At 40.9% G+C, this 22,347-nt stretch overlaps 1 protein-coding gene across 6 annotated transcripts in view; it reads right to left on the reverse strand.

Moving 5' to 3' along the window:
- pou2f1b (POU class 2 homeobox 1b) overlaps window positions 1-22,347 on the reverse strand; it is a 301,199-nt gene that overhangs the window by 212,114 nt on the left and 66,738 nt on the right. Inside the window, exon 1 of one of the 6 annotated variants that reach the window (XM_068040853.1) lies at window positions 6,505-6,678. The exons of the other annotated variants lie outside the window; for them this stretch is intronic. The gene's annotated coding sequence lies outside the window, so the exon portion shown is untranslated. Of the gene's footprint in view, window positions 1-6,504; window positions 6,679-22,347 lie in introns of those variants that run through there. 6 annotated transcript variants of the gene reach the window in all.

The following is a 22,347-nucleotide window of genomic DNA, read 5'->3' on the forward strand; positions in this document are numbered from 1 at the left end:
CATCGCTTTGAGAACCAAAAACATAATAGAGCTCAGGAAACCTTCATCAGTTCCTCCTTTTAAAACTTTAAGATAGCATTTATATACAGCAGCTATGACTAAACAAGAAACCTACATGCACTGTGGAATGAGTTTGAATTATAGACACCGACAGAGATCACTTCTTCCAACCTCCACCCCACAAATTATACAGACAACATAGAAAATAGGAGTAGGCCATTCGGCCCTTCGAGCCTGCACCACCATTCACTACGATCATGGCTGATCGTCCAAACTCAGTACCCGGTTCCCGCTTTCTCCCCTTATCCCTTGATTCCTTTAGCCTTAAGAACTATATCTAACTCTTTCTTGAATATATTTAATGATTTGGCATCAACTGCTTTCTGTGGTAGAGAATTCCATAGGTTCACCACTCTCTGGGTGAAGAAATCCCTCCTCATCTCAGTCCTAAATGGCATACCCCTTATCTTTATGTTGTGACTCCTGGTCCTGGACTGCCCCACCATCAGGAACATCCTTCCTGCATCTAGTCTCTCCAGTCATTAGAATTTTGTAGGTTCCAATGAGATCCCCTCTCATTCTTCTAATATAAGCCTAATCAACCCAATCTCTCTTCATACGTCAGTCCTGCCATCCCAGGAATCAGTCTGGTGAACCTTCACTGCACTCCCTCCATAGCAAGAACATCCTTCCTCAGATAAGGAGACCAAAACTGCACACAATACTCCAGATGTGATCTCACCAAAGCCTTGTATAATTACAGCAAGACATCCCTGCTCCTGTACTCGAATCCTCTCGCTATAAAGAACAAAAGAACAAAGATAATTACAGCACAGGAACAGGCCCTTCGGCCCTCCAAGCCTGCGCCGATCCAGATCCTCTCTCTAAACATGTCGCCTATTTTCTAAGGTTCTGTATCTCTTTTCTTCCTGCCCATTCATGTATCTGTCTAGATACATCTTAAAAGACTCCATCGTGCCCGCATCTACCACCTCCGCTGGCAATGCGTTCCAGGTGCCCACCACCCTCTGCGTAAAGAACTTTCCACGCATATCCCCCCTAAACTTTTCCCCTTTCACTTTGAACTCGTGTCCTCTAGTAATTGTAACCCCCACTCTGGGAAAAAGCCTCTTGCTATCCACCCTGTCTATACCTCTCATGATTTTGTACACCTCAATCAGGTCCCCCCTCAACCTCCGTCTTTCTAATGAAAATAATCCTAATCTGTTCAACCTCTCTTCATAGCTAGCGCCCTCCATACCAGGCAACATCCTGGTGAACCTCCTCTGCACCCTCTCCAAAGCATCCACATCCTTTTGATAATGTGGCGACCAGAACTGTACGCAGTATTCCAAATGTGGCCGAACCAAAGTCCTATACAACTGTAACATGACCTGCCAACTCTTGTACTCAATGCCCCGTCCGATGAAGGAAAGCATGCCGTATGCCTTCTTGACCACTCTATTTACCTGCGTTGCCACCTTCAGGGAACAGTGGACCTGAACACCCAAATCTCTCTGGACATCAATTTTCCCCAGGACTTTTCCATTTACTGTATGAAGGCCAAAATACCATCTGCCTTCTTAACTGCCTGCTGCACCTGCATGCTTACTTTCAGCAACTGGTGCACAAGGACACCCAGGTCTCGCTGCACCTCCCACTTTCCAAATCTACTGCACGCCTTTCTGTTTTTGCCACCAAAGTGGATAACCTCACATTTATCCGCATTATACTGCATCTGCCATGTATTTGCCCACTCACTCAACCAGTCCAAATCACACTGGAGCTTCTCTGCATCCTCCTTACAGCTCACACTCCTACCCAGCTTTGTGTCATCTGCAAACTTGGATACATTACATTTCATTACCTCGTCTATATCATTAATATATATTGTGAATAGCTGGGGTCCTAGTGGTACCCTACTATTCACTGCCTGCCACTCGGAAAAAGACCCGTTTATTCCAACTCTGTTTCCGGTCTGCCAACCAGTTCTCCATCCATATCAGTACCTTACCCCCAATCCCATGTGCTTTAATTTTGCACGTTAATCTCTTATGTGGGACCTACATTTATAAACGAATTCAACGAAGGACTGCTACTTTCACATTGTTGGGCATTAAATACTGTAAAAGTGTAAATGATGTTCAGTAAATCTATGTACCAACTAACACATCTCAATTTACTGTCAGCCCAAAACCACCCTGTCAGATTTAGTTAAAAATATTCAAATTTACTGCTTCAAATGGAAAAAGTACTGAAAGTGATTTCATAAACTGATGGTGGACAAGAGCAGAAATTCAAGAGCAAGGTTGATTAAAAGATAGCCACAGGTGGCTAATTATAATCCAGATCTGCTTAATAGCAGTTAACAAAAGAGAGACAGAGATCTTGGACATGTGATTTTAATTTTAATTCGCATGGCGTATGTACTTTTAGAGAAAAGGCTGTATGTGCGAATGTTTTTGATTGTTGTCTTTTATTCCCTTTGCTACTGAATGGTGATACTAGTTAAGTATATATACACATTTAGTGCATTTACCTATATTGTGAGAGTGTAGGCAAGGCTTTCGCGACAAAAATAGTGAAAATGGCTAAAACAGTGCTAGTGAGGCCATACCTGTTGCTGGTTATCAATAGTTATTCATCAATGCTGCTCTAAAGCTACAAAGTGAAATTGCTCTGCCACCTTGAAATGCTTGGGTCTTAATTTAAAATACTTATACATACTCAAAAATCACTCAATTTAATTGGTATTTGGTTAGGGAATCACAGAATGTGCTGGGCAGTTTCAGTCTGTAGCTGTGTGGCATACAGCATCTTAAGATGCTTTTGTTTTTGTAAAAGAATGCAACTTAGGAACCTAAAAACTAGTGTAGCCAGACTTTGGGACCTTCTATGTGGGCCATCTGGAATATTGGCATATCACTTCCAATATAAAACTAGCAGATCCTCAATGGCATTGCTCATGGGGAGTCAGAATATGGGATGCAAGATATAACACGGATACTAATTTAAAATAAAAACAAGAAATGCTGGAAATACTCAGCAGGTCTGGCAGCATCTGTGGAGAGAGAAGCAGAGTTAACGTTTCAGCTCAGTGACCCTTCTTCGGAACTGGCAAATATCAGAAATGTCAAAGGTTATAAGCAAGTAAAGCGGGGGTGGGGCGGATACTAATTTAGTGTGACTGAATAACTTAAAATTACCCTTTACTACATGGTATTCTCAAACTTTTAACTGATGCTTTGGAGATAAGAGTCCACAACCGTTTATTATTTTGTTTAATGTGTAAAGAAGTGGTTTTTATTTTTTAAATTCCATTGCATTTGATTTAAATTTAATCATTTACCATATTTCAAGCAGAGCATACAAAGCAAATGGCACACAAATTGAACTAGTTGGACATAGTGCTGCTAAATATGTTACCCAAGACTGATGATATGGGGTCGATGCTGCACTAGAATGTGGTTAAGTCTTGGAATTTGGCAGTGTTAAGGGGTCGTTTATTCTACCAACACTTTAAAGGTACATCTTCAGGTTTGGTGGAACTGTCAGGGAAGACTGGAGTCTTGGCAAAATTGTGAAGGTTTGATTCACTTAAACGGGGAAAAGGAGAGAGAAGGAAAGGGTGCTAGGTTTGGTCTTAATAATGGGTAGATTTTAAAGACATGGCTGCATGGATTTACTATTTTGTGATTGGTTCCTGGACATGATCGCCCTGTGACAGTCTTTCTCACACACGTCACTAATTAGAATGTTGACCACTTCTAATTAACTAACAAAACACAGCTGATTATCAATGCCTGTGCAACAGAGGAGCTTTCAAATTCAAATACATTTGTTTTTGAAACTCACAGTCCTTTTCTATCTCTTGATGTGCTTCAAGTTGATAGAATCTTCAAAATAGGAACGCAGATAAAAAGCTACAGTATGTAAAAGGAACAGACATACTTGGAATGCATTTTCCCCTACTCACAGGCAGACAGCCTCTGAAAGAAAACAACTCGATATAACCTTTACCTAGATAAAGCTTCTGAAATCTTTCACTAGATTGTTAGCTCCACTGTTTCAAGACAATGTTCTGATGTATCCCGGGAATTTATGCACACATGCTTAGTTGCAGGGTCTACCTTCAGCTAATAGCAATGGGCAGAATTATGAAGTCTAACGCCAGAATCTTGAAGATGTTCAGACCTTCAAGTAACAATTCTATTAGAAAGGTATTAAACAGCAAAGAACAATTCAATGGGTAAATTCAAATCATTTTTTTGTGGAACATGTGACTTTTGAGATTTTTATTTTGTTAAAATCTCTTTGGATATTAAAAGTTTCAGTTACCTAGTAAACAATGACAATTATTTTTCCCCAAAAAGCATCAAGTCCTGACTGGTCATTCAGGATTAATCTCACCAAATGGCCCCACCCCTCCAAATCTCTGGAACCGGTTCCAGCCCTACAATTCTCTTAGAACTCTGTGTTCCGGCCTTTTGTGCCTCCCTCACTTACTTCACCTCAACCGTGGAGGTGGAGCCTTCAACAATCTAGGTCCTAAGTTCTGGAATTCCCTCCGTAAGCTTCTCTACCTCTTCATCCACCTTTAAGACATCCATTAAAATCTACTTCTTTGACCTAACTTTTAGTGACTAGCTCTAATATATCCTTCTTGGCTCTTTGATTATGCTCCTGTGAAGCACTTTAGGACATTTTTGTATGTTAAAAAAGTGCTTAAATAAATGCATGTTGTTGTTATCGAAGCACAGCTGCTTCATGGATGAAATGAACCATCACAGAGACCTTCTTGGTCTATGTCACACACACAAATCTCATCCAAAAGACTCATTTGAGTAGAATTTTCTAGGCTTGTTTTTGTGCCTCTGGTCTATTCTGGTCAAAGTTAAACATCAGTTTAAACACTTTAGTTAATTGCATTTACATAGTGCCTTTTGTGAACTCAAGATTTCCCAAGAGCCTTTACTGCTAATGAAGTACCTTTGAACTATAGTTATAGGTTAAGATAAAGCCTTAAAATGCATGCAGATGTCGGAACCCACAGTTCAATTGATAGAAACAAAACAGCAGAGGATAACCCAGGAAATTGGTTTTAAGTAGAGTGTAGGAGGAGGCCAGCCTATCAAAAATATGTGATAAAAAAAGGAATGGGTTATATATGGTCAGCAGGAAAAACCTAGTGACTTCACCCTAGTGTTGTACAGCTCAAAACGTTTCCTCCCGACACAAAAGGACATTCAAAAACTTCACACCAATCTATCAAAATAAAAGCAAAATACTGCAGATGCTGGAGATCTGAAACAAAAACAAAAAGTGCTGGAAATACTCAGCAGGTCTGGCAGCATCTGTGAAGAGAGAAGCAAAGTTAACGTTTCAGGTCTGTGACCTTTCATCAGAACTACTTTATCAAAATCCTGATGTAAAAAACCCTCCCGTGCACTGTGTAAAAATTTGTTCCCCTGCCATTAATGCTTCACTGAAATCCAAACAAACACTGAAATCCTTCTGATATTTCCACCCAACGACAACCATTCCAGAATGTGTACATGGTAACGAGGGAGAAGATGATCTCCGATCTATACGAGTCATTTGACAAAATTACTGAAATAGTGAACAGCAATGATAAAGACAAGTCACCTGGAATGCTTCTCCAAACCAAAAACTAAATTTTACTAGTTTGCACATGGAATTTCAATATAACAATTTCCCAACTTGAACTATAGGCCAAACCTATTCCAGTTTCAACAGAGGTCTCCACTACAGTATCCACATAATTCAGCTGTTATCAGAACTGCTCAAAATTTCCAAAGATCTTACTAGAAAATAAAATCACATTTTCTGAAAACAATTTGTTAAATATCATCTGCTGTAATATGCATAACACATTAAAAAAAAAGCCTTTTTCTCTAAGTTGAACTGTAAGTTTTTACATGTTATCATTTGGAATCCCAAAACAACCATAAGCTAACTATCTTTTTAGAAACAACCAGTATAAACTTTACACTATTACAGAGGCAGAAAATTTCCTTTGATAATGTCAACATACTAAATCCTATCACAACAGGAGTGCATTTTTGAAAATACATGGGTGTAAAAGCAGCCTCTGATAGTTTGGAGCACACGAATATTTTCTATGTATCATCACAAAATCTGTTCCAGCTATAGAGAATTGAATAGGCTTTAATGTTGCAAATTCAAATTTTCCAACACAAACCACAGTTGTCTGTTCCGGGGTCAAGCAACAAATAGATCAGAGCAGGCTTCCTCAATCTCAAAAAGGAATATAGGCGTTTAAATAATATAATCAAAATTATAATAAACATATACACGGCTTACAATGAGTTAGCTTCCTTGGTCTAATATTCACAACAAATGGATTATTGCAAAATTTCAATGGTGACTGAATAATTCTTCTCAGTACATTACTAATGAGGTTTCAACCCCAGCATGTGCATATTCATCCAATTTCCATATTTTATTTGACTACGTACCCACCTACAATAAATTCACTGCCCTCCAGCTTGGCAACTTGAGTTTGTCCACAGTAGGGGGTGGTGAGACAGGTGGAAAAACTTTCCGACCTTTGCCCAAGATTTAAACCATCTTAACAGAAGAAAAAAAAAATCAAAATGCTTAAGCTGTTGCAGGGTGCCTTGGTGCTTTCTGGCTTGACTGGTTTCTCACTGTCAAGGCAACTGAACCGTTAAAGTTTCCCCTTTTTGTCATGAAGATTGCAGCTGGCAGTTTCCATAATGAAATTTAATCAGCATACGCCTGATTAGTGCCTTATGCAAATCTCTGCTCTATTAACAAGCTGGCAATGCCTTTGATGTCTCAACAAATCTCATTTTAGAGCACATTTAAGTTTACTGCATAATTAGGACGTCCACATAAATATTTATCAGCACATTTCCATATTAATTGCTTAGTACAAAAACTCAGTTCTACGTGAATTAAATTTAAATATGACATGCATAAGCCAAGAGCCACGCTATCTGAAATTTTCCCTAATTTAACTTTTCAACAAGCCCAGAGTATCAGGTTAACACCCCAATGTGTACCATAAAGGAAACAGAAAAACCTCCTTAATTTTGCAAATGCCTTTTGTAAAAATACTCCAGCCAACGCCTTTAGAGTTTGTTAAGACTCTCATGCTGAGAGACACTGTCTACATCTGGGTTACGATGCTCTTCAGTAAAAAAAAAACTAGTCTATTCCAGCCATCAATTGGCAAATTTGATTGTGCATAATTGCCACTTCTATGTGTACACTTGCGGTATCAGAACAAGAATGTTCATAAGAGAGGCCCATACACACTTAAATTCCTCTAAATCAGTTTTACTATGAAATACACCTTCATTTCAGGACCAATTAGGATTACTGAGATTACTCTGTCAAGGTTATTACACCAATACCAAAAAGTCAGATATCATGGAAAAAGACATATGCTGGGAGGGTATCAACATTCAGCTCAGGCATGCGAATCTCCCCCTGCCCCCTTCCACATGCCAGGAAAACAAGGCTCTAACTGTATCATCTGGCAGGAAGTACTACTTCAACATACCTCTGAATTAAAAGACCAAAATAAAAGCAGATATAATTGTAGAGGGCACCTTTCCACAGATAAATACCAGATTTCTCTCCCCACAACAGTTTCGCCAAGATTAACTGACATGAGGCAGTCGTGGAACAATTCAGAAAAGACGACCTCAAGTTCACTGCTACCATTTGACAAACTTCAGTATTTACCTATGTGGAAAGCCTGAACATCTTTAGATGCTGCTTCTATATTGTTGTTAAGAATGACATTCTGAATCTGCAGCACATTCCCTCAACATGGTATTCTTCTTAAAAGACTTGAAATGGAATCTCCCGTTGTCATATTCCTTGACCAAAAAGTTAAGATTAAAGGCCATCCTTTTAGAGGGCAACAAGGCTCTTGGCTCCCTTAAATCCAAAGAATAAAATTTGAGCATATCTGTTGCACAATTGACATAGCCATTGATTGTCAGATCTGGCTAGAAAACATTAAGATCTAGCAACCCTCACTCTCCTTTGCCAAAATCATTCATTACTCCAACTTCCCATCCCTTCCCAAATTCCTTGAACATAATTTAAAAACAGAAAATGCTGGAAATATTCAGTAGGTCAGGCAGCATCTCTGGAGACAGAAATAGAGTAAATGTTTCAGTTCAATGACCTTTTATCACCTTGAACATATTGTTGTCTTCCAGAAACATGCACATCTTCCCAAAACTGTCAGGAGGAATCCAGCCCTTCCCACAGCACCAAAATGGTCCTAAAAGCTATAAATGACAGTCTCTGCAACCCTGTTTAATTTCTCTACAGCCTCTGGCAAAGTCAACCACAATATCCTCCTCCCAGGCTGCCCCTCTGTTGTGCAGCTATGTGGCAATGCCCTTGTTTGGTTCCCCCTTTCCTATCTGTACATAACCAGAGCATCCCCAACAACCGTTGGCGTCTTCCAAGGACCTATACTTTGCTCTTCTCCTTTACATGTTACCACTTGGCAACATCAATCGTAAGCATGGGATGGGGTCAGTTTCCACATGCACACTGACTTAACTCTAACTCCCCAACATCTCCCTTTGCCCTCATTTTGTCAGACATCTAACATCCAGTCACTGAAGACATTCTATGACTGTAACCATGGCGATTATCACTCTTTGCTGTTTTTAACCTCTATTATCTCTCCTCCAGCTAAACGTTGGGTAGACCGAAGCCAATTGATGAAAGGTCACAGACCTGAAACGTTAACTCTGCTTCTCTTTCCACAGATGCTCCCAGACCTGATGAGTATATCCAGCATTTTCTGTTTTTATGTCAAATCCCAATACAGCAGTTTGGGAATTTGAATTCAGCTAAAAAGAAATACTGGAACTAAAAAGCTGAAACGAGTAAAAAAGAAATGCTCACAAAGCTGTCAGACTCTTGTCTGCCGTTCTTACCCAGTCTGGCCTGTCCAGTCCCATAGCCCCTATCCAGAATATGAGCGTAAACTAGCCAGCAATATAAAAACAGATTGTAAGAGCTTTTATAAGTACATAAAAAGGAAGAGATTAGCTAAAGTAGATGTTGGTCCCTTAGAGGCAGAGACAGGAGAAATCATCCTGGGGAATGAGGAAATGGCAGAGGCATTGAACAAATATTTTGTGTCTGTCCTCACAGTAGAAGACACCAGCTCCATACCAGAAATAGGCGGTAACCTAGCAGCTAAAAAGAGTGAGGAAATTAAGGATATTGATACCAGTCAAGAAAAAGTACTGGAGAAACTTGAAGGGCTAAAATCTGACAAGTCCCCGGGACCAGATGGCCTACATCCTAGGGTTCTAAAAGAGATAGCTGCAGAGATAGTGGATGCGCTAGCTATGATTTTCCAGAATTCCTTAGATTCAGGAATGGTCCCATCAGACTGGAGGTTGGCAAATGTTACGCCACTTTTCAAGAAAGGAGGTAGAGAGAAAATGGGGAACTACAGGCCAGTTAGTCTAACATCAGGCATTGGGAAGATGCTGGAAACTATTAAAAAAGTCTTAACATTACACTTGGAAAACCATAGTATAATTAGAAAAAGTCAGCATGGTTTAACTAAAGGGAGATCCTGTTTAACAAATTTATTAGAGTTTTATGAGTATATAACGAGTAGGGTAGATAAAGGTGAACCAGTAGATGTAGTATACCTAGATTTTCAAAAGGCATTCTATAAGGTGCCACATAAAAGATTAGCAGGCAAGATAAGGGCTCATGATGTTAGGGGTAATAAATTAGCCTGGATAGAGGATTGGTTAACAGACAGGAAACAGAGAGTGAGCATAAATGGGGCATTTTCAAGTTGACACAGTGAATAGTGGGGTGTCGCAAGGATCAGTGCTGGGGCCTCAGCTATTTACACTCTATATTAATGACTTGGATGAAGAGAGAGTAATGTATCTCAGTTTGCTGATGATACAAAGCTCAGTGGAAAGATAAGTGTAGCCTCTCTATATCCTCCCTGCAAAGAGATATAGACAGATTAAGTAAGTGGGCAAGAAGATTGAAAATGGAGTGTAATGTGGGGAAGTGTAAAGTTGTTCACTTTGGTCGTAAAAATAAAAAAGAATATTTTTTTTTAAATGTGCGAAACTGGCAAGTGTTGATGTTCAGAGACTTGGGTGTACTCGTACAAGGAACACACAAAGTTAACATGCGGGTACAGCAGACTATTAGGAAGGCAAATGGCATGTTGGCCTTTACTGCAAGGGGATTGGAGTACATGAATAAAGAAGTCTTACTAAAATTGTATAGAGCTTTGGTGAGACCGCACCTGGAATACTGTGCGCAGTTTTGGTATCCACATTTAAGCAAAGAGAAACTTGCACTGGAGGCGGTGCAGCAAAGATTTACTAAATTGGTCCCCGAGATGAGGGGGCTGTCCTATGCTGAAAGGCTGAGTAAATTGGGCCTATATTCTCTGGAGTTTTGAAGAATGAGAGGCGTTCTAATTGAGACATGCAAGATTCTGAAAGGGCTCGACAGGGTAGGTGGTGAGAGAGAGATTGTTCCCACTGGTCAGGGAATCTAGAACATGGGGACACAATCTCAGGATAAGGTGTCAATCATTCAGGACTGAGATGAGGAGAAATTACTTCACTCAAAGGATTGTGAATCTTTGGAATTCTCTACCCAAGGTTGTGGATGGGATAGATAGATTTTTGGTCTCGAAGGGAATCAAGGAATATGGGAAGCAGGCAGGAAAGTGGAATTGATGCCCAAGATCAGCCATAATTGTACTGAATGGCGGAGTAGGCTCGATGGGCCACATGGTCGACTTCTGCTCCTATTTCTTGTGTTCACATCAATGTGATTGACTTAAATGCCCTCTGAAGTGACCCAGAAAAACACCTAGTTGTATCAAGCAGGAGGAGGCTCACAATTAGCTTCACAGAGCAACTAGGGTTCAGTAATAAATGCCAGCCTTGCAAGTGATTCCCATATCCAGAAAATTATGTTTTTTCAATTATACCTCCATCCCTACCTCAGCCCATCTGCTACTGAGGACCTCACCCATGGGTGCACAACCTCCAGAACTGACTATAACAATTCTATCCTTGCAGTTCGATCATTCTCAACCTTCTAAACTTCAACTCATCCAAATCACTATTCTGCTTACCCATTACTCCCATACTCACTAACCCAAATGGCCTTTTGGTCCCCCACTAATTAAAGTATCGTTACCCTTGTGTTTAAAATCCTCTATGATATCACCGCTATCTTTGTAACTTCTTCTAATGCTATAAACCACAAGCTCTCTGTTCCTTCAACTTCAACCTCTTACGCATCCCCTCTCCCTTCATCCGCCCCCATTGGCAACCATGCGTTTTAGCTGCCTAATTCACTCCCTCTGGAATTCCTTAACCAAACTCCTCTGTCTCAGCACCTCTTCCCTCATGTTTTCTGACTTGGTTCCCTTCCTATCTATCCAGTCGAAGCCAAATTACCTGCAATAGCTCCCGCACTGTTACCACTGGGAGCCCCCCCTTGGCCCCTTCCTATTTTTTTTTTTTAAATCTACATGCTTCCCTTTGGCAATATCATTCGAAAACCCGTACTCTGATGACACGCTCTAACTCACCACTTCTCTCGAGCCCTCCAACACCTGTTTTGTTACCCTTCTTATCCAACATCCAGTATTGAATGAGCAGAAATGTCCTCCAATATTGGGAAGTCTAAAACCCAGCCACAAACTCCAGTCCCTAGACACCGACTCCATCCTTCTCCCTGGCCACTGTCTGAGGCTGAACCAGACTGTTTGCAACCTTGCAATTCCAGCTGAGCCTGAGCTGAGCTTAGTTTAGTTTCCAACCACATATCCAAGCCATAACCAAGGCCACCTACTTCCACCTCCATAACATTGCCCGTCTCCTTCCTTGCCTCAACTCACCTGCTGCTGAAACCCTCATCCATGCTTTTGTTACCTCTAGACTCTACTAATTCAAAGCTCTCCAGGCAGGCCTCCCAACTTCACCCTCCGTAAACCTGAACTTACCCAAAACTCTGCTGCAAGTATCCTAACATATGCCAAGTCCCATTCGCCCATCACCCCAGTGTTCGCTGGCCTACATTGGCTCCCAGTCCAGCAATTCCTAGATTTTAAAATGCTCATCCTCATTTTCAATCCTACCATGGCCTCATCCCTTGCTACCTCTAATCTCCTCCAGTCCTACAACACAGAGATTTCTCTTCTTCTCCAATTTTAGCCTCTTACACATCCCCAATTTTCTTTGCTCCACCACTAGCAGCCATGCCTTGGCTGCCTAGGGCCCAGACTGTGCCATTCCATCCAATAAGCCACTTCACCTTTCTACCTCTCTCTCCTCCTTTAAGGTGTTCCTTAAAACCAACATTTCAGCACCTGTCTTCATAGCTCCTTACGTGGCACAGTGATAAATTTTATTTGCTAATCACTATGATGAAATGCCTTGGGATGTTTTACTATGTTAATGACACAATTATATATCCAAGTTGTTGTTGTTAAAGCCCTTCAGAAATTCCATTTGTTTGACCAAGCTTTTGGTCAACTATCTCAATATCTCCTTTAGTTTAGCATCCATTTTTCTTCATGCCTCTGAAGTGCCTTGGGACACTTTTCAATGTTGAAAGCACTGATAAGTATAGATACAGGTTGCTGATATCAGCACCAGCTCTAAACGGGACTTGTAACAATATATGAGATGGGTTTTTTAAGTGATCAGAGCCTGCAGTAACTCCATCCCCTTAATTAGTGCCACCTCCCAGTTAATTAGTATTTTTGTAGCAAGCTTGCAAACCTCATTTGCATTATCAAATTTATACCGATAACTGTTAATCACCATCTACAGTGAACAACTATCTTGGATACATACAGCACGGTTTTCAGCTGTCAATAGACTGTTAGAAGTAAGATAAATTCTTGGAAACTTGCCCCCTTAATTCCTCAAAGGATCAAACTGCACTGAGAGATATTAGTAAAGGAACGGAGTCTGAAATTCTTCCCTCTGCTATTTCAGCAGCAATATTAAGTTGTCTAAGTCAGTTAATGCCTCTACTAAAAAAGTCAAGAACCAATTTTCCAGTGAATGCACGTAGCTTTTTAAAAACAAACTCATTCAATTTTGGTTTCCTTTTATTTTTAAAAATGTTTGATTTATATTTTTCTTGATAAAAATAATTTAATATTTACTTTGGTATCCTCTATACACTTGATAACAGATTAAAATGATGCAAATAAATACCAAAATATCAATTAAATCTGAGTCTAAAGTTGCTTGCAAATATGCAGCAAGGATAAATGTTTCCAGACGGCATGGAAGAAAATGGGTATATTTGGCATCGATTACGCCTAATGGGAGGAGAACTCCCTGGAGCAGAAAACATATTCCATTGCAGAAATGAAAGAGCAGTACTCTGTACCATAGCACTTCAATAACTATGATTATTGTACTTTTTAAAAATAAGCATTTGGCAAGCAAAACAGATTTACAGCAGTTCTGCTCTCAGACATGTTTTTGTTCTTTAAACAAAACAGGTGGAGCCCCATTTAACAATCTATACCAAGCCACCAAGTTGCCATAATTATATAGCCAGATGTCTTTACTAAGGAGGTCATATTCACATTTGATTTGTTACAGAGCATGACCGCAAAGCAAGCAACACCAATTATGGCATCTCGTTAACGGAAGAAACTAACCAAAAAATCCCCTTCTGCCCCAACAGACTTCAAAACTATGTGGACATTGTTCTTGTGTCTCTGATCTTCAGTTTCCTGTTAGCATGAAAAGTGATCAGTAATGATGGCTGGTTAACATTCATTGAAATAAAAGTAACTGTTTTGTCTTAATTGAACTGTGAAATAGCTATGCAATTATTCATTCTGGCAAGTTAAACTTCTAGCTGGAATTGCTCAACATCTGTTGATTTATATATTAGCAGCAACAGATGAAGAACACTCGCTCAGCAGGAAGAGCACCATTTTGTCTCACTTGGTGAATATTAGGCCATTTAAATGCCTAGCATGATTTTGCACTAGAACATTGTAAGTAGGTTCGAAGAAAAAAAAAGTATCACATGGGATATTCAGAAGTTTTCTTCTTCCTGGAATGAGAAATTTAAAAAAGCAGGATCTGAAAGTTCATTATATTTAACATAATCCACTGTTAGCAGCATGTGCAAATATAGTTCAGCTCATAATGTATTGTCAACGTTTATAAACTGCAAGTAAAGTGGAAAGATTTATTTAAAATACTTTTCCTTAATTTGTACTTTGCCACAACCCCACCCCCAATGTAGCTGCTGTCAGCAACAATTAGACAAGTCCATAATGAACACAACTTTGGAGAATCACTATAGTATATAATTTCCTCCGAAATGTTGCACGCCAAGTTCTTTAAGAGCTGGGCATACATTTTTCCTTCTTGCAGCATAGGTTTTCAAACTGGAAACCCAAGCGCTGAGGTCATTGTGGGAGATCTCAAAAGATCTTCCAAGTCATCAGATTTCTGTCCATCTCACTATACCTGTGCATTTGTGGACTTTATATCAAGTTATTTCTGGTGCTTATAAATAAAAATATTTTCCGTAATAACAAAGCAGTTTTATTGTGGATGAGTGAAAATGTAAGTAAGCACAATGGATGTTGGGAGCAGGGCCCCCAAATGGAGATGTTTGAAAATCATGTGTTCTAGAAATTGTTCTAATATTATCCTCCACCCAAACCTCACCCCACCTCCACCAAAAGTTAATCTATTAAGTGAGTGTCAACAACTCAAGCACACTTACCATAAGAATTCTTTGTTTAGTCAGTGCAGAGATAAAATGTTTGTCTGAAACTATTTAAAAACCTGTTTTTTTTTTGCCAGAGTGGAGTTATGTACCAGGTAAATTTATTGGAAGCCCTGCATATGGACACATTTCTTGTCACAGTTGAGATATCTTCATTATCAGTATTTATAAATGAATACATATGTAATAAATATACATATGTAATTGCCTATATTAACATTTATAAATGGGAATTTCTGTTGCAAATACTTACCAATCATAGAAGGCAGCCAGTCGGCCCGCTCTGTCTGCATCGGCTCTCTGAATGAGCAATTCACCTAATGCATTTCCCGCCCTCTGCACGTAACCCTGCACATCTTTCCTTTTCAGACAAGAGTCTAATTTCCTTTGAATGCCTCAATTGAAGCGACCTGCACCAGGTTCTCAGGTAGTGCATTCCAGACCTTAATCACTCGCTGCGTGAAAAAGTTTTTCCTCATGTCACTTTTGCTTCTTTTGACAATTACTTTAAATCTGTGCCCTCGCATTCTCAATCCTTTCACGAGTGGAAACTGTCTCTCCCCATCAACTCTGTCCAGACCCTTCATGATTTTTGAATACCTCGATCAAATCACTTCTCAGCTTTCTCTTCTCCAAGAAAAACAGTCCCAACATCTCCAAATTATCTTCATAACTGAAGTTCCTCGTCCCTGGAATCATTCTCGTGAATCTTTTCTGCACTCTCTCTAATGCTTTCACATCTTTCCTAAAGTGCAGCGTCCAAAACTAGACGCAATACTCCAGCTGAGGCCGAACTGGTGTCTTATACAAGTTCAACATAATCTCCTTGCTCCTGTGCTCTATGCCCCCATTAATAAAGCCTAGGATACTGTATGCTTTATTAACCGCTCTCTCCACCTGTCCTGCCACCTTCTATGACTAATGCACATATAAACTAAGTCCCTCTGCTCCTGCACCCCCTTTAGAGTTGTACCCTTTATTTTATATCGTCTCTCCATGTTCTTTCCTACCAAAATGAATCACTTCACATTTCTCCGCATGCTGCAGTTACAGGCCAATCTCACCAGCCTATCCATTGCCTTTACCATTCACCCATGGTGTTCTCGTGTCCGTCCAGGGGCTCATTTGCCAACATATTCTTCCCAATTCACACTCAGGGCATTGCGTGGATCTCTTTGTGGCCTCTTGCATTATTTGTGTTCATCTCACAGCTTGCGGGCCACCCTCATGTCCCATTCTATCTTTGTTAGTAAACTGGTACTTCAGTTCAGAAAATAAAATCAGCACTTGCAATACCTTTAAAAAAAGCCTTCCCAACAATAATCTTCAACCTCGCCTTTGCTTCTCTTGATTTTTCCCCCAATTCCCTTCCCAGTACAGCTCCAAAACCCCTTTTTCCTCTCACCCCTCAAAAAATGCCAGCCAAACTATTAACACCTATTTTGTGTGTCTGCCTCCTTCATTACTTACTTTCCTGCTGCTTTTTTGCTCCCAAATATGTTCCTGGTTATCTGTTATGTGCTTATGAACAGGTGTTCATAAAAACTTAAGAAATAGGAGCAGGAGCAGGCCATTCAGCCGTTTGAGCCCGCTCCGCTATTCAATGAGATCGTGGCCGAACATCTACTTCAACACCATTTTCCTGCACTATCCCCATAACGCTTGATGTTTTTAATATGTAGCAATCTATTGATCTGAGTCTTGAACATACTCAACGACTAAGCCTCCACAGCCCTCTAGACCAGAAAATTCCAAAGATTCACCACCTCTGAATTAAGAAATTTCTCCTAATCTCAGTCCTAAATGGCCTGCCCCTTATTCCGAGACTGTGTCCCTGGTTCTGGACTTCCCAGCCAGGGGAAACATCCTTCCTGCAACTACCCTTTCGAGCCCTGTAAAAAATTTTGTATGTTTGAATGAGGTACGAACATACAAATTAGAAGTAAGCCATTTGGCCCCTCCAGCCTGCTCCACCATTCAATAAAATCATGGCTGATCTGTTTGTGTCTCAAATTTCACACTCCCATCTACCCCGATAACCTTTAATTCCCTTGCCAAAGAATCTATCCACCTCCGACTTAAAAATATTCAATGACCCCGCCTCCTCCACCTTCTGAGGCAGAGTGTTCCAAAGTCGCACAACCCTTTAAGAGAAAAAATTTCTCATCTCTGTCCTAAAAGGGCAACCCCCAATTTTAAAACAATGCCCCCTAGTTCTGTACTCACCCACAAGAGAAAACATCCTTTCCACATCCACCTTGTCAAGACCGTTCAGGATCTTATATTCTTCAATCAAGTCTCCCCTCACTTTTCTAAGCTCCAATGAAAACAGGCCCAGTCTATCCAACCTTTCCTCATAAGGCAACCCACTCATTCCAGGTATGAATCTAGTAAACCTCCTCTGAACTGCCTCCAATGCATTTACATCCTTCCTTAAATAAGAACAAAACTGCACACAGTATTCGAGATGTGGTCTCACCAATGCCCTGTATAACTGAAGCATAACATCCTTACTTTTATTTTCAATTCCTCTCATAATAAAGGATAGCATTCCATTAGCCTCCTTTATTACTTGCTGTAACTCCACACTACCTTTTTGTGACTCATGCAATAGAACACCTAGATACCTCAGCACCTCAGAGTTCTGCAGTTGTTCTCCGTTTAACTAATATCCAGCTTTTTTTATTCTTCCTGCCAAAGTGAACTTCACATTTTCCCATATTATACACCACCTGCCAGATTTTTGCCCACTCACTCAACCTATCTATATCAGTCTGCAACCTTATGTCCTCTTCACAACATACTTTCCTACCTATCTTTTTGTCATCTGCAAATTTAGCTACCATGCCATGCCATCATTCCCTCATCTAAGTCATTGATATAAATTGTAAAAAGTTGAGGGCCCAGCAGAGAGCCCTGCAGGACTCCACTCGTCACATCCTGCCAATCAGATGAGGACACATTTATGCACACTCTCTGGCTGGCTGGCAGAAAACAACCTTCTATCCATCGCCTCTCATAACCTGTCATGCTTCTAAACCCCAACGAATAAAGGCCCAGTCTACTTAATCTTTCCTCACAGGACAATTCCTCCATCCCAGGAATTAGTTTGGTGAATCTTCATTACACTCCCTCTATAGCAAGTATATCCTTCCTTGGGGTAAGGCGACCAAACCTGCACATGATACTCCAGGTGCGGTCTCACCAAGGCTCTATATAATGGCAGCAAGGCATCTATACTCCTATATTCAAATCCTCTTGTAATAATAGCCAGCATACCATTTGCCTTCCTAATTCCTTCTGTACCTGCATCTTAGCTTTCAGTGACTCATGAACAAGGATACCCATAATCCCTTTGAAGTTCAACACTTCCCAGCCTCTCACCATTTGAGAAATACTCTGTATTTCTGTTTACCGACCAAAGTGGATAACCTCACATTTCTCCACATTGTATTCCATCTGCCAAATTCTTGTCCATTCATGTAGCCTCTTCAAATCCCCTGAAGTGCCTTTGCATCCTCCTCATAACTCACATTTCCACCTAGTTTTGTGTCATCTGCAAACTTGGAAATATTACATTTAATCCCCACATCCAAATCATTGATATAGATTGTGAATAGCTGGGGCTCAAGCAAATATCCTTGCAGTACCCCACTAGTCACAGCCTGCCAACCTGAAAATGACATTTATTCCTACTCTGTTTCCTATCAGTTAGCCAGTTCTCAATCCATGCCAGCATATTCCCCAAATCCTATGTGCACTAAATTTTGTTTACTAATCTCATGTGGTATCTTATCCAAAAGCTTTCTGAAAATCCAAATATACTATATCCACCAGTTTCCCCTTATCTATTCTGCTAGTTACATCCTCAAAAAAAACTCCAACAGGTTTGTTAAACATGATTTCCCTTTTATAAATCCATGTTGACTCTGCCCAAGCCTACCAATATTTTCTAAGAAAAAGCAAAATACTGCAAATGCTGGAAATCTGAAATAAAAACAAGAAATGCTGGAAATGCTTAGCAAGTCTGGCAGCATCTGTGGAGAGAGCAGCAGAATTAACGTTTCAGGTCAGTGACCTTTCATCAGAATTGGCAGAGGCTAGAAATGTAATAGGTTTTAAGCCAAAAAAGTGAGGTTGCGGCAAGTGATAATGAGAGAGATGTTAACAGGACAAGGTCACAGAGAATAACTGACCAGAAGGTCATGGAGCCAAGGCAAACAGTATGTTAATAGTGTGGTGAAAGACAAAGCGTTAGTGCAGAGGGTGTTAATTGACAAAAAAATAAACAGCCCTGGCCCGAAGTGCAAACATAAAAGAAAGTAGGTAGGCGCAGTAGAAACAAACGAAAATCAGAGAAAAAAAAACAAAACAAAAAAAGACAAAGAACAAAAAATAAAAATAAGGGGGGCCTGTCATGCTCTGAAATTACTGAACTCTATTTTCAATTGAGCAGGCTGCAGCGTGCCTAATCGGTAAATCAGATGTCGTACCTCGAACCTGCGTTGATGTTCACTGGAACACTGTAGCAATCCCAGGAGAGATGTGGGCATGAGAGCAGGGGGATGCGTTGAAATGGCCAGCAACCAGAAGCTCGGGGTCATGCTTTCAGACTGAGCAGAGCTGTTATTGTCTAAGTGTCCGGTTATCATATCCTTTATTATAGATTTGGGCATTTTCCTTACGACTGATGTTACGCTAACAGGTCTGCAGTTCCCCGTTTTCTCTCTCCCTCCTTTCTTAAATAGTGGGGTTACATTTGCCACCTTCCAATACGCAGGAACCATTCCAGAGTCGATAGAATGTTGAAAAAAATGACCATCAATGCACCTATCTCTACAGCCACCTCTTTCAACACTCTGGGATGTCGATAATCAGGTCAGGGGATTTAATTACCTTAAGTCTCATGAATTGCTCTCGTACTTTGTACAAATATCAATATATTGCAATTCCTCCTTTACATTAATCCCTTGATTCCCCATTATTTCTGGGAGATTAAGTATTTTCCCCCATGAAGACAGACACAAAGTCAAAGTCACAGAGTTACAGAGCACAGAAGCAGGCCCTTCGGCCCATCGTGTCTGTACCGGCCATCAAGCACCTAACTATTCTAATCCCATTTTCCAGCACTTGGCCCGTAGCCTTGCATGCTATGGTGTTTCAACAGCTCATTTAAATACTCCTTAAATGTTGTGAGGGTTCCTGCCTCTACCACCTCTTCAGCCAGTGCGTTCCAGATTCCAACCACCTTCTGGGTGAAAATGTTTTTCCTCAAAACCCCTCTAAACCTCCTGTCCCTTAATCTACGCCTGCTGGTTGTTGACCCCTCCGCTAAGAGAAAAAGTTCCTTCCTATCTAACCCATCAATGCCCCTCATAATTTTGTATACCTCAATCATATCTCCCCTCAGCCTTCTTTGCTCTAAACAAAACAACCCTAGCCTTTTCAATCTCTCTTCCTAGCTGAAATGCTCCAGCCCAGGCAACATCCTGGTGAATCTCCTCTGCACCCTCTCCAGTGCAATCACATCCTTCCTATAGTGTGGTGACCAGAACTGCACACAATACTCCAGCTGTGGCCTAACTAGCGTTTTATACAGCTCCATCATAACTTCCCTGTTCTTATATTCTATGCCTCGGCTAATAAAGGCAAGTATCCCAAATGCCTTCCTAACCACCTTATCTACCTGTGCTGCTGCCTTCAGTGATCTATGGACTAGTACACCAAGGTCCCTCTGTACTTCCTAGGGTCCTACCATCCATTGTATATTCCCCTGCCTGGTTAGTCCTCCCAAAATGCATCACCTCACACTTCTCAGGATTAAATTCCATTTGCCACTGCTCCGCCCATCTATATCGTCCTGTAATCTAAGGCTTTCCCTCCTCACTATTTACCACACCACCAAATTTCGTGTCATCTGCGAACTTACTGATCATACCTCCTGTATTCACGTCAAAATCATTAATGTACACTACAAACAGCAAGGGACCCAGCACCGATCCCTGTGGTACGCCACTGGTCACAGGCTTCCACTCGCAAAAACAACCCTCGACCATCGCCCTCTGCCTCCCGCCACTAAGCCAATTTTGGATCCAATTTGCCCTGGATCCCATGGGCTCTTACTTTCTTAACCAATCTCCCATGCAGGATCTCATCAAAAGCCTTACTGAAGTCCATGTAGACTACATCAACTGCTTTACCCTCATCTACACATCTAGTCACTGTCTCAAAAAATTCAATCAAGTTAGTTAGAAACAATCTCTCCCTAACAAAGCCATGCTGACTATCCCTGATTAAATCACTGCCTCTCCAAGTGGAGATTAATCCTGTCCCTCAGAATCTTTTCCAATAGTTTCCCTACAACTGATGTTAGACTCACCGGCCTGTAATTATCTGGCTTATCCCTGATACCCTTTTTGAATAATGCTATCACATTCGCTGTCTTCCTGTCCTCTGGTACCTCTCCTGTGAACAGAGAGGATTTGAAAATTTGTGTCAGAGCCCCTCCAATTTCCTCCCTAGCCTCACATAGCAGCCTGGGATACATCTCATCTGAGCCTGGGGATTTATCCACTTTTAAGCCCGTTAAAACATCTCAGACTTCCTCCCTTTCAATGCTAATATGTTCAAGTATATCACAACCCCCTCCCTGATCTCTACACCTACATTGTCCTTCTCCATAGTGAACACAGATGAAAAGTAATCATTTAAAACCTCACCTATGTCCTCCGGCTCCACACACAGATTGTCACTTTGGTCCCTACTCTTTCCCTGGTTATCCTCTTGCCCTTAATATACTTATAAAACGCCTCAGGATTTTCATGTCCCCTCTTCGCTCTCTTAATTACTTTTAAGTACCCCCTAGACTTTCTATACTCCTCGAGCGCCTCTGCTGTTTTCAGCACCCTGAATCTGCCATAAGCCTCTTTTTTTTTTCCTGATCCAATCCTCTATATCCCTTGACATCCAGGGTTCCCTGGACTTGTTGGTCCTACCCTTCACCTTTATGGGTACATGTCAGCTCTGAACTCTCACTATTGCCTCTTTGAATGACTCCCACTGGCCTGATGTAGGCTTTCCTACAAGCAACTTCTCCCAGTCCACTTTGGCCAGATCCTGTTTTATCATATTAAAATCGGCCTTCCCCCAATTCAGTACCTTTATTTCCGGTCCATCTTTGTCCTTTTCCATAACTACCTTAAATCTTAGAGTTATGGTCACTACCCCCGAAATGCTCCCCCACTGACACTTCTACCGCTTGTCCAGCTTCATTCCCTGGGATTAGGTCCAGTACTGCCCCTTCTCTTGTAGGCCTTTCTACGTACTGGCTCAAAAAGCTCTCCTGTATGCATTTTAAAGAATTCCGCCCACTTTAAGCCTTTTACACTAAGACTACCCCAGTTGATATTGGGGAAGTTGAAATCTCCTACTATTATTTTTACATCTCTCTGGAGATTTGCCTACATATCTGCTCCGCTATCTCTTCCTGACTGTTTGGAGGTCTGTAGTACACTCCCAACC

This window comes from Heterodontus francisci, chromosome 10 (assembly GCF_036365525.1).
Source record: "Heterodontus francisci isolate sHetFra1 chromosome 10, sHetFra1.hap1, whole genome shotgun sequence".
Lineage (NCBI taxonomy): Eukaryota > Metazoa > Chordata > Chondrichthyes > Heterodontiformes > Heterodontidae > Heterodontus > Heterodontus francisci.